Here is a 15,618-nt window from a genome sequence, read left to right as displayed (position 1 = left end):
TAACTTCTTTTCCTTTAGCTTTGTGTCAGATGATGCTGATTATTTTGCAAAAGTTCCTCTGAACATCTTTAACAAGCCTATAAAAGTCTTCATTGTCAGAGAGTGTCAGCAGAGGGAATTCATAAATGTGCCTGTTAATTGTCCGGCATTAACTGGGGATAGAGGAGGCTTTAGAATTGGGTGAATGACTTTTAAGGAGGAATTTCTTGCCCTTTGAATCAAAACTTCTGAGGCTGTTCCATCAACTCTACAGGAGTTGTAGGTTTTCTCGTCATGTTAAAAGACGTAGTATATAACACTTAACATACAGGCAGCTTCCTTCGCTTGTTGAATATTGCTTTACTTTAACGTATTTAATGAGAGAGACGGCGCAAAACGCAGTGACAGCTGTGAACAGGTAAGTGCCCCGACGTGAACCGAGCGCCTCCCGTCCCTTCTCTCTGCCAGGACCCACAGCAGTTCAGCATCCCTCCTGAACAGCTGCCTGCTCTGTCTGGATTTAGCTTTAATGAAGCAAAAGCAAGGGAAGTTACTTAAAACGCGGTCTCTAAACGTATGGTAACGCTCAAAGTAAAAGACTTTTCTTGTTTCTCGGCACGTGTATACGTATCTCACGGCGGGTGTTCACTTATGCAAACAAAGAGGGACCCACAATTACTCCTGCGCTGCGCACATACACGCCTATTTGCATACAATGCCCAAGGAGCCCTCTTTTGCTACCGCGGAGAAGTTGTAGTTCTGGCACTGTGTGTTACATCTGTAACTTAATTGATCACACAGGGAAGCAACAAGCTGGAGAGCACGACTGCGCTCCGCCGGGGACCGTGGGCGCATCGCTGCGGGGTCCTGCCCCAGCCCAGAGTCAGTCTCTACAGAGGATATTCGGGAGTGCAGCGAGAAGCTCCCCCAATTTGGAGCTAAGTGGGCGGTTAGATTTATCTGATGCCTTCATTATCTCTTGTCCCGTTACCGCTTCGTACATCATAAAGAGGACGCTACGTTTGAGGGGTGTCGGGTTGCTATTTTTTTCCTGTTTGTTTCTCGAAAGAAAAAAAAACTTGCAGTAACAAATGGATAGGGTTGCAAACTCGGGAAGGATGGTTTGTCCTTATGTTCTGATTGCATGTCTTTTCTTGCAGGGCTCATTTTAGCGCGCCAAAGCTACTAGTTACACAAAACGTCAAGGTGTTTCCTTTACTTGCAGAAGGTTTAAATGTGTTACAGAGAAGTGTTAGGGACCAATCACGAGAATTCTTACAATTCTTACATGTTAAAAAGGACATAGCAATATGTGGAAAGAAAGCCGTTTCCTGTTGTTAAATCCACAGCCCAGGTAACTGCAGCAAGGTGAATATTTTGAGTTAGCTGAGCGCAGGTGAATACAAGCTCAGTACTTACAATCTTCCAATTTACCCCGTCTCCGAATTTCATTTTTAAAGTATATTTTATTAAAATGCAAAGAATGCGTGGAAATTAGTTATTATGCCCTCAGCCAGGTAATTTGATGATAAAACTTTACTAGATATTTCTAAAGTTCTGTTTCTAGGTGTTTGCTGCTTGCCGAATAGGACTCGATTGCTCCGTTTATTGCAGTGGAATTATCAAAACTACGGTATAAAATAGGTCTGCTATTCCAAAAGGTTTTGACTTAAAACTCATTTTCCCTGGGCTCGACTCGAGAAGGAGGGTAGTACTTCGGAGAGCAAGGCAGAGGATGTAATGTGCACGACGCCAGTGGTGTGTCGAGTTTTACAGCTTGTTAACAAAGTGAACTAGAGCCAGATCAGATCAGTCCCGTGCCATCAAGTTAATACTCAATTTTCAGCACGTCTCTATGAAGAAAGGTTCACCCACAGTGGGTCTGAGTATGCTTCTGGGGCTAACCTACTCCACACATTTCTGCTTGAGAGAGGAGGAAAGCGAGACCAGCCTTTCTCCTCATCTTTTTGGCCTCTATAAGTTATGAAGCTATTTTAAAATTAAAAAGTTTCTCTGTTACTAACTGTTCCAGGCGCCTTCTGGAAAATGGGGAGAAAGTGCCAAAAATACAGGGATGAATCAACAACTTTCCTCTCCCTCTCATTTTGTGGGCTTGAGGTTGCTTTCCGCACTCCCATCTTAACAACAGTTTAGCCTAGGTGTGAATAATATCAAAAGCGGGAGACGTTAGCTTTGCAGTGCTGTTTGCCCACCTGATCTGCGGGCCCCTGACAGTCTGAAAGACTCTTTTATGTTTACCTTTGGCATGTAGAAATACAGCAGAGATACTTTCTTGGTTTTGAAGTACTTTGTACCACTGGCTGATTCTTCTCCTCAGCTCCTCATAGTTTTCCCTTCTTTCTCCCAGATTTCCCCCTCGCTATTAGCACTTCCAAGGGAGCGTGAGTTCCTAAATTGGTGTTCAAGCTGATATTCAAGTCCCTATCTGTTGCCTTTTGGTAGGCAAGGAGAGATTTACATATTGCCGCTGCTAAAATCTCTAGTCGTCGCCATGAGAGTCCCAACTTCAACTCAAGTGCGTTCCAGATCGTTTTTTTTTCTCTGGCTATACCTGTCTTTCCCTTTCAACTGTGCTCACCTTCCACCTTCTTGATGAACGCATCACTGAATAGCTCGTGGACTCCGTGGGCACTGCTCCGAGTGCCTTCTCCTCTTTCCTGGGTTCCTGTAGCCGGACTCCCAGCTCTCGCACAACTTATACTTTACATTTCATCTGTCTTTTAACCCGGCCGTGCTGTGGGATCGGGCTCCTGAGAGTCCCATTTATCATCTGACAGTAAGCGCTCGCTGAGTGCTTTCCTTCCCAGCCCGCTTCCCCACCAGCCCGTCCTTCCCACGTCCTGCCCGTGTCTCTCGACCGTTTTCCTTTTGTTGTTGTTGTTCTGTGCTGGCGAGCAGGAGCCCGGCAGGACTGCCGGCGTGTGCCTCCCCACGCACTCCCCGGGAAGCGCCGTGGCGGGCGGGGGAGGGCCGGCGCGTAACACGCCGCTCCCCCCGCGCAGCCCCGGCCCCGCGAGCCGGCTCTCCCGGGGCCCCCCCGCTCCCCCTCCTCCTTTTCCGGCCCCCGCCCGCCCTCGCAGCCCCGCCCTCGCACCCCCTCCCCAGTAACTTTCTAGTACCTTTCCTCACCACTCCGGGCAATCAGTGGTCATTAGAGGAGAGAGGTTTAAGGTTTCATTTGTCTAACAGCAATGTGAGTGGTGATAGCTTCGCGGGGATGCGGCTGGCAGCCCGGGGTGATTTCACTTTCTGTTTTGTGCTCACTTTCTCTGCAGTTGTTGCTTTGCCCGCTTGCTCTCAGTCTCTCTCTCTCTCTCTCTTCCCCCCCCCCTCTCCCTCTCTGTGTTGTCTCATCTTGCCTGTGCTGTCTGGGCGGGGGAGCCCTGCCTCCTTTTGCCTTCCTCAGATCAATGCCCTGGCCACTCACTTTCTGATGTTGCACGACGGGAAATGCTTTGAATACTTACGACATGGCCGCTCACATTGATTGCCAAGATTGACAGCAGTAACCATCGCCTTCACTTGTTTCAGGAGGGAAAAAAAAATAATAATGAACCTGATTGTAACCAAATCTCCAGGCAACCCATCCGCAAACTTCTAACGATCGGGATCCTGCACATCCATGGCCCGGAGAAACACCAGCAGACTCTAGTTCATTTCTTTTATTTTATTTTACCGAATTACTACCCATTTATCCCTCTTTCTCTCTCCCTTCTCACCTCCTTCCCCCCTCCCCTTTTTTTTTCTTTTTTTTTTTTTTTAATGAAAATTACCGAAGCGCGTTGCAAAAAAAAAAAAAAAGGAAGCTCTCCCAGTGCTTTGTGCCACACTGGATCCCGAGGAGGTAACCAGGAAAGAAAGCCCTGTTGTGTTGTATACCTGTTGTTTGCTGTGGTGTGTAGTGCTGCGTGGCTCGGTGGCGGCGGTTTAATGGGGTTTCGCTGGATTTATGTCGCTTTGCAGGAGAGAATCCGGTTCCCCCTGCGCTGTCTCTAATGGGTTATTAGTTGCAGTAGAGTGAAGCAGCAGCGTCCGGAGGTAGATCTGTTGTTTAGCTTTTTTTTTTCCCCTCTTTCTCCTCTGAATTCACCCCTTCCCCCGCCTCCCCCTGCACGACTATTTACTTTTATACCACGAGGGTGGTAGTGTTTGGTTTTTTTTATTGTTTTGTTTTGTTTTCCTTGCCCCCCCCCCCCTTCTTTAGGAAAAAGTAGCTATAGTCTCGTCCCCCTGCGAGTTTCCGGGGCTGTTTGAATCCTGAGGCTTCCGAGACGTTAAGGGACCCCAGTTCCTTGAAATCACAACACTTTCTCATCCTTCCCGAGTAGAGTTTATTTTAAAATGTAGTGACAGATCAGCGTTGTATTTTAAGATCACCCACGGCAGGCGAACACATGGTGCGGGAAGATATTGTACGTAAGGAACTAACACGAGAGGGAGAAAGAGAGAGAGGAAAAATAAAATCCGAAATAAATCTTTGGGAGCGGAGCGCTGCTGTCATTGCTCCGAAGGGCTCGCGTGGGTTTCTCTTCACGGCTAACCCCAAAAGACACGCGATGGGGAAAGGCGAAGGGAGTTCAGTAGTGCTTGTAAACCCTCCGTTAAGTTTGAGGTGGATGACTGCTTTGAAGTTGGCCACAAATGAGTGCCGGCCGCCGAGCAGGGAGGAACCGAGCGGCGGGAGCGGAGGCGGCAATTCGGCATGCGGCCACGCCGCGGCACTGTCCCGAGGAGCTACGGCTCTTATCTCCCCGAGCACAGGCTTTGGATAAAGTTATAGTGAAAACTTAAAAATTGATATCGCATCCTAATTTGTAATACATGAGGAGGGAGAAAGAAAGCAGTCCATCATCAGAGAGCTGCGTTTACACCCGGGACAGGGGAGATGCGTGCCGCTTTGTGGCAACATTGGACTTGGGCTTTCTTGCTGCCTTAGCTCTTTGCCGGAGGTCATGCAAATCGACCTTAAAAGAATGCATAAGCCATAAATTAAAATAAAGCCTTAGCCAGAGGCTGATCCATAAGTAGACAATACCTAACCTGGACAAAACGGCTTCCTTTGCGAGCTGAAAAAAAGAATAGTGCCTAAACTAAATGCAAAGTAAGTTTTCAGGAAGTATTTCCCTTACTATTACTCTTCTTTTAAAATAAAATAGTGACAGTTGCAACCAGCTAACGCAGCTGTTTACAGCCGCTGCCGTAGGATCCGAGTGAGGCAAGGTGTGTCTGGTGGAAAGCTTCTTCTCTTCCTGACTTTCCCTGCCTTCGAAGCGGTTTGGGTTTTGATTGGGGATGAGAAACCTCTTTAACCGTATAAGCAATTTAATGTTTTATCTCAGATAATGCTGAAGAGTTTATGAACAAATCTGAGTTGCCGGCAACTGTCACATGCGCGCACACAAGCTGTGTCTGTATATAATAGTCTCGGGGCTTGTTTTTTTTTCCCGCAGTTTTTTGACAATTGTTCCATTCATGATCCTGAAAGGAATCACCAGTGGGAGCTAATGAGTGTGCCTCGGCGGCATGCCCTGCTCTGGGGCGGAGCGGGCACGGCCGCTGCCGCCGAGCCCGCTCGTGTAATGCATGCACGCGTGGACCGGCGGAGGGGTCGCCCCTGCGGGAGCGCGGCCGTGTGTAGATAACGTGAGGGAGAACATATAGGCGTGATGTGAGCAGGTACTTCCACGCGTGCACTAATAACTGAGCAGCCAGAGAGTTGCTCCTCTGCCGGGAGAGCTCCCCAGCTCCCTTCCCCAGTCGTGCTGAGCAGCGGGGAGCAGCGAACCCGCTCTGCAGCGGGGCTGCGTGCTGCAGCAGAGCAGGGCCTCGGGGGCAGGCAGAGGAGCGATCAGATCGGTCTGATTGCTGTCTTGTCTGGCTGCGGAGCGGACCCTTTCACGGTGGTGCTCGGTGGTTGTTGTTTTGGTTTTTTTTTCCTTTTAAATGACGGGAAGGAGTGAAAGTGGCAATGTGAAAAGACAATTAGTGGTGTGTCTGAGCAGCGGGGGGGCTGTAAGGAAAGTCAGCCCGGTGGGAGCCTGGGGACGACAGATTAGTTCTGTCCTAGGGGTGGTTCCCAAAAACATAGACGGTGAAACTTTCTGTGATAAAGTAATATATCTTCGCCTGCTGTTTGTAGATAAGGTGTATGTTTATTAAGCTAATTTAAATAGCCTTCGGCACACGAGCAGCACTTTGTTCCTACAGTTTTCTTTTACCCTCGTTTTAGTATTTTTGATATTTCCATCTTCAGTGCTGACCGTGAGGGCCGAAGTACAGTTTTATTCCAGTCCCCAAACAAGATTTGGAGTCCAAAAATTAACGAATTTCCCTTTCTGTATTCGTGTAATGGAGTAATTTTGAAACCTGTTTTGAGAGTTCGACTTGACTTGACTTGTTTTATTGACGTTCTTGTGCCCACTCATTTAATTAAGCCATTATACCATAAAGTAAATAATAAGAATGAATGTGAGATATGTGCATGTAATCTGCCATTATAAACAAATATTTCCCTGGAAAAGAAAGGTTAAAAAACTTTTTTCAGCACACTATGGTTCTATGGCAAGATCTTTTTGCAGGTTTTTGTTTTGAGCCAGGCTGTTTTGCGTGTTTCTGTGCTCACAACACACTATACTAAGAATATAAACACCCAAGTGTACCTACCAGCTCTTTCTAGTAAAACTAAGAAATAATCTATTTATAGTGAGTACATTTAAAGGAAAATAATGAGGTCATTTGGAGTATGTTGCAGTTTGAAGTCGCTCCACACCTGGCAGAAACTACATATGTGTTTTCTTCAGACTCTGCACTATCCGTAACTTTTCCTTATAATACATTCTTGTGCTAAGTGAGAAAGGCTGTTTGTAAAACAATCCCCTGGCTGGTTCCAGTGTTGGGTGAAGCTGATCCTGTAATGGCATTTTGTTTTGAACAGTTGCTGTAGTTGAAGTTCCCTCATAAGGTAAGGTGGCACTGGGTCTGAAAGGAGGTCCAAATGCCACATTTATAATTAGACTGCCAATTCAGCACATTGTATCTATTGCTATACAGGGATATACTGCTGTGGCTGGTCTCTCAATAGACTGTATTCAGAATTAGCCAATTCAACTGCTTAAACTTTGGAGTCAAATTTAGAATAGGCAATGAGAGAAGGAAAAAAGAAAACAATAATGCTTTCTTTTTTCCTCAGCTAGCTATTAAAAGCCAAAGAATATACGGAAACCAGACCAGGCACTGCACTTGGACTCGGCGCACCAAGCGCAGCCTGGCCGGCCTCGCCTGCAAAGCCATTTGGAAGCGCCCTTCTCCGGGGGGAGGGGAAGGTGAGCCCCGGGCACCGCTCCCAGCGCCGCTCCCCGGGCCGCTGCCCTGGCCGCCGCCGGGCTCCCGCCGCCGGGGGTGGGGCGCGGAGGCCAAGGCCCGGCGGCAGCCCCGGTGGGGCGCAGTTCTCCTCCGGCCGCGCTGCGGGTCTGGGGCGAGTTCCCCGCTGCCGCAGGCTGGGGCAGCCAGGGGCCCCCGGGCTGTCCCACCGCAGCGCCTCGGCCGCCGCGGCGACCCGTGCCGCCAGCTCCCTCCCCGCGGCGGGGGGCTGGCCGGGCCCTCCGCGCCCCGCGGAGCTGCAGCAGCTGGCAGGAAGGGTCTCGCTCCCGTGGCAGCCGGAGCAGCCAGGGGCAGCCGGAGCCGCCGCCGGGCCACGGTCTCCGTTCGCTGGCGTGCCTCCACGCTGTCCTCGGATTTACGGTTCCTGGCGCCTTTTCTCCTGTCATACTTTTCGTTTCGCTCATTCTGATTTCTCCGGATTCCTCCCCTAGAACTTTAATTCATTCAGCGACGAGAATGTAAGAGGCCCTTTGGTCTGCAATCTCGCACCCTCTGCCAAAATGCATTATTTTCTGTCTTCCATGCAGTTCACTACTCTGTTTCAGTACTGATGGGAGACTCAGCTGGGCTGCTTCAAAGCTCACTTAGTTCCCTTTCCTGCTAGATCGCAGGGTGCACACTAGTGCCATGTGTATAACACGTAGCGTCAAGCGAATGAGACAGATGGCCGTCTCTCCCTGCACGTTACTGATTCTCTGCTGAACTTATGTAATTCTGCTTCATTTTTTCCTTTGTGTGTTTACATGTTGGTGAAAGTGAGAAGAGAAACAAAGTGGAGCCCATAAATTTCCTTTGTAAGCCTACTGGTGCCTGACTTGTAGAAAATAATTGATGTCCAAAGTGAGTTGCCTTCACTTGTCAATTTGATTTTGTTCACAAGTGGGAACTGCCAGTGCCTGTTCCCTAGCCAGTGGTTTTAATATGTGGACAACAGTGTGCGGTCACTTCCAACTGAACTTCTTTTGCTCAATGGGGAAAAAGATCCCTTTGGATGTGTTTTTTGCATCTTGGATCATATTTTTAGTTTAAAGTAGCGACATATATCTCAGTTGTTGGAGGCCTTGGTATATCTTGTAATAAAGGCCAGAGCTTTGCATGATAATAGCAAACTCAAATATATTTTATCTCAGTGAGCATTAGAAAGTTTCTTTAGTCATTACCTTATATCTGCTAAAGACTGTAATCACCTTGGGAGACACCACTTCAGGAAGCACATCCGTTAATCTTTTACAGTTGGTTTGATTTCCCTCTTAAAAGTGTACAGATCACACTTAAAAGTCTTCCACTTGTTTATTTATTTATTTATTCACAGAACAAAAATTACTTAGGAAAGAGAAGCTGTGACACACTTTTCTTTATATCCCATACAATGGGGTGATGTATACTTCTTTTTTTATAGTGTGACTGTAAAGATCAGTGGACTGGTTTGGCAGAGATTGTGTGTAATGCCTAATGTTTTAAGAGTTATGTCAATATGGGTGTTTGTATATATATAAGCTGTATCAACTGAAGTGATACAATGACGTATTTTTAAAACATTTCAGATAATAGAGTAAATCACAGAGACAGCTTTGAAACGTTTCTGCGTGATGTTAGAACCTGTGAGAGAGGTACTGCTTTCTGATGTGTTCCGTAGCTCACACATGGCTTACTTGTCAAGTAGCAGCCAAACACAAAGGTGCACATTTAGAGTTTGTGCCTTAGTAAGCTGATTTCTATTCATCTCTTTCAGTGTCTGTTTGGTGCAATTTTAATTTATGCCATTTTCTATTTTTCCCTTAGGTAGAACAGCAAGAATGGGAACTTAAAGGGACTTGTTACCAAACCACAGAAACTGGTTTTCCTTTTATTTTATATGAGCTCTACAGAATTTTTTAGACGCGATCCTCCCACAGTATTTATTGATGCATCATTACAGACCATGACATTATATTGTGAAAACAACAAAATATGGTAAAGTCCTGTCCTTAGTAAAGTTGTGTACTGGACTAGTGTGATGTGTCTATGAAATACGTGTCTGTTTATTTAGATGTAGTTCTGCGCAGAAGGGAGAGATTCGAGACTCATTTTCTGGAAAGCAGCCGATTTCTACAGTGATAAAACTGGATAATTACATGTTCCCAAAGCCTTTTCAGCACAGAAGTAGGTGTTCTTTTAAAACATTATTCTGTGGCAACAACAAATATTTGTGACATCATTGTAAAGAGATTTCCTGCCAATTTTTAGTTTACTGTCTTTCAGAAAGTCTGGAGTTCGTTGGCACTGGTGAAACTGCTACACATACCCATCGTATATTCAAGTATTCAGTGAAGTTTTAAATAATTCTCTTTCAATTAGTACAACAGGAACCTGAAAAATGGATTTTGTCTTAAAGGAACAAGAATCAGTACACAGACATTTTGTTCCTCCTTTTGTATATTTTAAAATGCTTGTATCAGTTTTTTTTTGTTTACTGTTTTGTGTCCTTAAATTAAGAAGAAAGAGTACTATGCCAAGTTTGAAAGTCATTGCTTGGAAATTAGCTTAATCGAATATTTCTTAAGCTTTGGGAATTGGAAAGAGCAATATAAAGTTAGATATATTGGTAAACTAGATTAATCAGAGTAATTCATTTTCTACCATGGAGAATAAATATCTCTCCATCAATGTTTTTTTTTTTTTGAAGTTAGGCAAAACATTCCATCAAGTTAACATGTTTAAGGGTATCATATCAGGAACAGACAGGTACTAGAAGTGATAAAAACCAGATAACCTGCAACAAAATTATTTACAGATGGATCATTGTCTTCTATAGAGAGGTTACACAGTTCATATTTGTTATAAAAAGAGACTGTGATTCTGTAGAGCGAGTAGAATTATCTAAATGGATCTGAATATTTAATGTTTTTTTCTGAATGACTAGTGGAATTTGTCAAAGCAACATTTTTTAGCCTTCTTACAAGCAGAATATTAATATAAGATGTAGAAAAGTACTGGATTTGTTTTTCAAGTATCCTTTATGTTTGTTTTATCTGTTTGATAAAGTAAAGCTTGGAAAGCATTTTCCTTCTTCCCATCTGAACTTTGTAGTGCTTACATTTAAAATACGCACCAAAATGTGACATAAAGTTTGGGATTTTTTTTAAAGCCAGAAAGTTTGTTGTTAGTGATTTATTCTGTGTCAGAACCTCTTTCATACAGCAAATGACTAAGCTGCATCTTTTCTATCGGTGGTAAGACAGACTGTCATTTAAATATTGTTTTCTTTCTTCTTAAGCTAGACAGAAAGATGTACAGTCAATTGTTTCTTCAGTCACTGGTAGACTGACATAAGGCAACAGGAAATTCTGAAACCTCAGAGGTGCGGTATTGATTTGATTCCTAACTGCAAATCCTTCACATCATTGCTCCAAATATCTAACTTTACACCAATATTACCCATTCTTTTTATAGTGACACCATGCTTAGTAAAAAACTTCTAAGCACTGAGGTCAGGTGTAGAGATTGGATTCTAGTTTATTTTTTATGAATCAGATAAAGATTTCTGTGCATGAGACCGTATGTGAAGATGAGAGAACAAGAACATTTCCATATCAAAGGCAATATATCTGAGGCTGCATAGTAATTAAAATGCAGTGGTTTGGACTCGGTGCACTAGCACTTACGCAGTGCGTTGTTGGGACCTTGTGCAGCATGCAGGCGGTTGTCTCTTGCATACTTCTAGAAATACACTTATAATTTTGTACAAACATTTATGCCAGTCCACACTTTTCTGTGGATAATTTGTATTTCATCCAAACCATTCAAAGTAGAAGTTATTTTTTGTGCAACCCCCTCATTATGGCTTTTGTGCATCAACTATTTTTATTCTGGTTGTTTGTATTTCCTCTTACCAGAATGATGGCTTGTTTATAGTCATATTTTTTTGTGTGTTTCTCTAAGACCCCTTCCATATACCACTGAAATTTTACTACTTGCTTGAAATATCTTGTATTAGAAACAGAAATGCTAATATGTTTTTAGATTTATTGAGATGGTGTGATTTTTTTTTTTTACCATACGTTATGGCAAATTAAATGCATGTGCTGGAACAATATGTATTTACTAATTCCAACTAACTGTTACACAAAAGGAGAATGAATACATTATTCCAAGGATCTGACAGTGTGGGAGATTTGAAGTAAACTATTGTGGAGAGCTCCCTATCTGGATAGTCTTTTCTGGAATAAATGTGACTTTAATTCCTGAGTAGATTGCCCTGGTAAGGAGCTGTTCCGGAAAGGCTGCTGTTGAATTGTTTACTTCATAAACTGTGTTGGTCAGTGTCCCAGTGCGGAGGAGGCAGTGAGTACTGCAAACGTCCTCATTACTCATAGATACGTGTTCTGCAGAGGCTCTGTCCATTAATGCTCTAAAAATATTGAGGTGAAACTTTTATGAAGCCTTGGTATTTACACAGATGTTTGTACTGTGAAAGGATTGTATTATGGCTTACAATCTTGCTTCATTTTGTCTAGTTTTAGATACAATTGGTCCATGAATATGTGAGTAGTTTGAGCTACAGTATCACACTTTCAGAGATTGTTCTGCATGCTTTTTATATCTGTATTATTATTGTAGATGGGCTTGTTCTACTGAGTTCCTGACCATTAGTGGTTAACAAAAACCTGTGGTATTTTTGCACAAGTGTGGGGGGGTTAACCTCAATGTCATGGCCTGATTCCAGCTAAGATAGGATGTAGTTGCCCGTCTGCATTCTTCTTATAGCTTTAACTGACTCAGTTAATCCTTACTTCCTTTCCTAAATGCAGTAGAGTAGTGTGCTAAGGACACTGGCAGCATTTTACCTCAGAAGTACCAAGTCCAGCAATTGAAGTAATAGGTGGAACTGGGTAATGAATGACATGGTGGGAGCTTTCTGGATAAAAGGAGTGCCATATGCCTGACTGGATTATTATTATTAGAATGAACATTTTGAGTGGTTTAATGTATATGATATTTGGATATTCAGCTATTTCAGGGGAATATTTTGATATCGTTTGTCAGATTCTCATCTGCCAGTGGAAGGATGCCATTTTACTCTAGCCACAGGGGCATTCCTTAAGACATGATGCCGTTCCTTCTGGATTCAATGGAAAGGTCTTTCCATGACTGCTGGGAGGGAGATTGTATGTGAAGGCCCTGTTTGCGTTGGGTTCGCTGTAGAAAATAACTTGATTTCAGTTAGGGTGGAATCAGGTTTATCTACATAATGTTGCTTATGGCTTTAGGATGCATTTAACAGAAACTCATCTAATGTAAAGTGTATATTAGATCAACTGTCCCTCCATATCTAATCTTCCAGTGGCTTTTTGGTGTGGGATATGCAGCATGTGACAACTCTGGCTGCTGACCTTCTGTAAAGAAGGAAACTGTGGCTGTATGTTTTGTTTTTTCTTTCAGTCACACCTGATCTGCTGAGGGCAGATCCTTTCAATATTCTTCTACCGCTGAGGGATTCATGAGGGATTCATGTAGGCCATTACAGTAAGAATGTACTTTATTCAACCTTTAGTGCAAGCGTATGTAGATGTGCATGTGAACATTTTTTATGTACGTAAGCAGACATATTTAAATCTATTTTTTAGTAGTGTTTTTGTTATGGTAGTGCCTATGATTGGGATTTTTATGTTCACCTCTAATTTACATGCCTATGTTCTTATATTCTGCTGTCTACATCTGTTCTCATTGCTTGTCCAAAAGGTCAAAGATGAATTGTATGAAAACTCTTTCATACTTTTTGGTTGCCTTCTATTGGCTCTGGTTCCCATTATACGACCTGTTCTTTCCACATAGAAATTATGGTACCTGTGGTATTTCTCTTTGGAAGTAATGATGGAATATTTTTACTCATGTCAGAGAAAGTTAGTTATGATCAGATTTTCATCTTGATTTCATGAGCTGGAAGATAGTTAACCAATATCGGCACAGGATGACAGCTACCCAGGCTGTGAGGAGTTTAGAGAAGTGTTATGAGGTGGAAAAACATGAAAAAAACACTCAAGAAATAAAGGTATTGCCGCCTAATGTTCTAGAAAAAGGAGTAAGATGAAACATTCTCATTTCTGCTGAGCAGTAGCACAACAGATCTTTTGTACTCTTCCTAGTGATGTTATTTATGTGTTTTGATCACTTTTAGAATACCCCAAGTTACAGACCTCTTAGCATATCTGCCAGAGAAAAAAAAGCGTGTTTCTGTCTAGATTTGAAGTGCTGAATTGGCAATCACCTTGCTGCCTGAAGGTGGAAGAATGTGCTATTGTTGGCTGTTCTGGCATCTGTCCTCTTTAGGCTCGGAAAGCAGATGCTATTGGCCTTTCTACTTCACAACTATATTGCTACTGCAGGTAAATAAATAACTAACAGGCTCCCTTTATTCTTCAAGAAGGCCTTACTGAGGTTGGGGATATGTTAGCTTATGTGTTATCATGCCTTTAGCCTTCTGCACCATATGCAGGGTGCTTTGAGGGATGGCAAGTTTCAGGTAGCACCTATTAGGTGCAACAATCCCTCTAACTTTTCACCCTTTGCTGCCTCCCTACGAGAACTCATACGGACATGGTGGAGTCAGTTCAAGTGTGTCTCTGTGCTCACCCACAATGCTCTACCTAGACTTCAGGGTACTATGTTTACTGCATATTCAAGCAGTTCCCTGCTTTGCAGATCTTCCCTCAGCCTTTGGTGAAAGCTGAAAAAGTTTTCTCTTTTTTTTTCCTTGCTTGTGTAAACAGCCTTTCCTTGTGATTCCTTTTTTTTTTTTTGCACCCCAGTCAATGAAAAGTCTCATTATTTTAATCTTCACCATTGCTTCTTAACAACAACGATTCAGTTGGTAGAGTCTATTTTAAGAATGTAACAGAAACTCTAATTAGCAGGGGTAGTGGAGATACATTGGCTTGTATTTTAATACAGATCTACTGCCATATATTTTATGGGGTGAATGGATGTGTACATTAACAGTTGATTTGAAAACCCCGTTGTGCAACACTGGTGGAATGGGATTGAATTACAGACCCAAAGTCAAGATGATGGTGTAAAAGTGAAAGGCTTCGAATGCTCCGAGTGGTTTTATATATGTAGTTTTTTCAGGGAAAGGGAAAATGTTGATTGGAGAGAGAAAGTAGTTGAGGGACCTAAAGAATAATTTCTGAGGATTAGCTGGAGTTTCTAATTTATGAAGACCTTCCTTGGACAGATTGAATTCAGTCTTTCATGATGTGAGTATGTTGTGTAACGTGACCAAAACCAAAAGGAACAGAAGGAAATTGTTTTGCTGAATCATGTGTAAGAGTGATTTCTTACAGAAGTGTAAACTTCAAGGCATAAGCTGTTGCTGATTCTACTTCTGATGGATTTAAAAATGTCTTTTATTTTATTTTTTCAGTCAAAGTGGCACAGAAATGCCTAGGATAACAAATAAACCAGTAAGAGGCAAATTCAGACCCAAATTGATTTTCATTACTGTATTCCTCTTGGAGAGGACTTTCTATTTCAGTAATTTAACATGGGAAGATTAGATAAAGAAGGTGAACATTTACTTCCCTGCATGCTGTCTAAGTGTGGCTCCTACATGATACTTCCTGTCTTTCACATATTGTCTCTTTAGTATTGATAGCAACTGGATGCAAATCAGCATGGCATCTGCTAGTTTGTTTTCAGCTGACCGGGCTAAACAGCAGATATGGAATTTATCACCGGGAGGCTGTGACCTCATCACAAACAAGTGGCATTCCCACAAGTAGGTAATGAAGCACTCCTATTGAGTGTAGCTGAAGTCCAAATCCTCAGTAGAGTTATTACATATTCAATTTAAACAGCTCTCCCAAACTTTAAAGCTGCCACTTCCAAAAAAAAATTAAATCCACTCACTGTTGTAGCTGGAACAGCAGCTGTTGCAGTGCTCTGCCCATTCTACACTGTGCTGAATTGGGCCTTCATGAAAGTGTGTGAGAGAGAAAAAGGGATGAAAAAACAAAGGGAGAGGAAGGGGAAAGGAAGGGATATGAAAGGACAAAGATGGAAGTGAAGAGTGAATGTATTGAACTGCATAGTAACCAATGCTCTTATTGCTGTTGAACGTTCATAGAGAACATCTGTACTCAGTATTTGTTAATGTCTTGATATATTTAAATTATTAAAACTTCTCTATGTAGATGGCTTAATGCTGTCGTTTTTAAAGAAGATAACATGCGGTGGTCAAGAAAAGTCCCCTTTAGTGCT

The 15,618-nt window shown here is 43.1% G+C and overlaps 1 protein-coding gene across 6 annotated transcripts in view; it reads left to right on the top strand.

Moving 5' to 3' along the window:
- The first annotated feature begins 3,339 nt into the window (after positions 1–3,339).
- SOX6 (SRY-box transcription factor 6) overlaps positions 3,340–15,618 on the top strand; it is a 366,925-nt gene continuing 354,646 nt past the window's right edge. For 3 of the 6 annotated variants that reach the window (XM_062000280.1, XM_062000289.1, XM_062000281.1), the window contains exons 1-3: positions 7,655–7,838; positions 9,163–9,333; positions 9,410–9,522. The gene's annotated coding sequence lies outside the window, so the exon portion shown is untranslated. Of the gene's footprint in view, positions 3,845–5,622; positions 5,677–7,654; positions 7,839–9,162; positions 9,334–9,409; positions 9,523–15,618 lie in introns of those variants that run through there. The other 3 variants (XM_062000290.1, XM_062000283.1, XM_062000284.1) reach the window with 2 other exon arrangements.

Source organism: Colius striatus, chromosome 7, assembly GCF_028858725.1.
Source record: "Colius striatus isolate bColStr4 chromosome 7, bColStr4.1.hap1, whole genome shotgun sequence".
Lineage (NCBI taxonomy): Eukaryota > Metazoa > Chordata > Aves > Coliiformes > Coliidae > Colius > Colius striatus.
Note: the sequence above shows the minus strand (reverse complement) of the source record. Positions and strands in the feature narration are given on the sequence as shown.